Here is a 2,176-nt window from a genome sequence, read left to right as displayed (position 1 = left end):
GTATCCTCGAAAAAAAACTATCGGTTATGTCTTAAGTGAAAGTAAACAGTGGAGAAAGAAATCGCATGTGTATCATTATAATTAATGCATTGCCTCTTAAAGTGACCACACCTAATTTACTAGCTGCTGTAATGTTAATTCAAGAAAATGAAAGAATGAAAATCATTCACTGCTCTTGACTGAATTACTTTATTTTCTTTAATTGCTAATGCTACCTTTTTACACCACAGACTGAACAAAGTTAAGCATTGCTTGGTAATTGGTCAACAAAGTATTGATAGTTGTGTAAATATTGTCATACTAACAGTTGTCTGAATTTATGGTTGATTGAAATCCATTAAAGTTATCTGACATTATCAAGATGAATTTGTTCTGACACCGTTTAACTCTGAGTTCTTGTCATATTTTATTACCATTTTCTAAACTATAGCAAATAAACTGTGATAATGTGAGAAATGTTGAAGGTGTCTGAATAAATTTGGATTTGACTGTATATTTAATTTTTACAGTGAAGACTATGCAGTGCTATTTTACATTTGATTATTCGGTTTCTGTACCTGGACACCTACAAACTTGAAAAACTTAAACATTGTGTAAATAGCACAAATAAATAAATCGAACGAACATACAAATTAAACAGTTTCAAACAGGGCCAACTGGTACAACCTGCTCTGGGGCCCCGTAAACCCCAGCTACGGCCCTGCGCACAGCACAGCAGTGTAGCACACATTGATTGGCACATCGCAGACAGGCAGAGAGCCGCAGAAGTGAAGCCCTCCCTCCCTTTCCAGTTGTGTTTGTCTTGGTGTGGAGGTGAGTGGTGATTAGGGATATGCCGGTATCAAATTTTCATGTTGCGATTAATTGATTATGCTTTTATCACGGTATGCGGTATTGTCACGATATTGAAATTTAGTTTAAAAAGGTGCTGTCATAATACAGTATAACAGGTTTAATAACTTTTTTCTTATAACAAAAATAACTGAACATTTAAATGCAATACAGAAAAATGTATAAAGTTAAAAGTTTTACACAGATTAAAGTGCAAAAGAACTATAAAGACTAATAGGTATCACTTTACAATAAGACCTCATTAGTTAACCTTAGTTAATGCATTAACATTCACAATGAGCAATAGCTACATTTGCTACAGAAGTTATTCATCTTTGTTAAAAAAAATACAAGTCTTAGTTCATGTTAGCTCATTAAATAACACAGCTGCAACTCTCGATTTTAACATCCTGTTATTAAATATTGGAAAACCTAAGATAAATTACTGTTTAGAAGAATTTTTCCTTGGCAGTTTGTTAACTAATAAATTAACTAATGTTAACTAATGAAGCCCTAATGTAAAGTGTGACTGAACAATAAAGAATCAAAACACTTTCAAACAATATCTAGGGCATGTTGTAGTCCAGATTAAAATGTAATTTAAGTATTTGGCGCTGTGATGAACATCATAGCAAATACACAAATCTGAATGGCTATTTAAATAATTTAAACATGATTCAGAAACAGGAAGTAATGCAGCTGCTTTGTTTACAGGGTTTCCGGGGTAACGGCTGCATTTAAATGAATTATTATTATTATTATTATTTCTGCAGTTTAGCGCCATCTGCTGTCAGAGAGCGAAAGTGCGCTTTCATCCAGAGCGTCTCTCACATGTTCCGCCATGTGCTTCTCGTCTGCGCTTATTTACATCAGAGTGCGCACATGTCTTTCAGGCAGCATACAGCGGTGTTGTGCATTTTGACCAGTTGATGGGAAAAGTATTCTTAAAATGCATTCAAAATTCTGAATAATTTGTAATATATAATTATTCACGGTATTTAGAAGTGCCCACGATAACAATATCGTGCATATTCATTACCGTGATATATCGCATTACCAAATACCGGCACAAGTCTACTTTGATGATTGGTTGATATCAGAAGGGAGGCTAGCCTCCCTTGCAAGGGTTCTTTTCTCAACACTCCTCAGCGCTGAAAGTGAACACTCGATGGTGATTAGCTCATTTTTTTTTACCAATGGAGGCACTAGAGCTCAGCACTCACCCGGCCTCCCCCTCCCCCTCCCCTTCTCTATCATTAGCGGTTGTAATTACATCAGCAGATTGTCACATTCACGATAGAAAAGCGGCGCTTTCACGTTATGGTATTACAACTGTGAAATTACA

This window comes from Sinocyclocheilus rhinocerous, unplaced genomic scaffold, assembly GCF_001515625.1.
Source record: "Sinocyclocheilus rhinocerous isolate Xijiao unplaced genomic scaffold, SAMN03320098_v1.1 scaffold1331, whole genome shotgun sequence".
In the NCBI taxonomy this organism is placed as follows: domain Eukaryota; kingdom Metazoa; phylum Chordata; class Actinopteri; order Cypriniformes; family Cyprinidae; genus Sinocyclocheilus; species Sinocyclocheilus rhinocerous.
Note: the sequence above shows the minus strand (reverse complement) of the source record.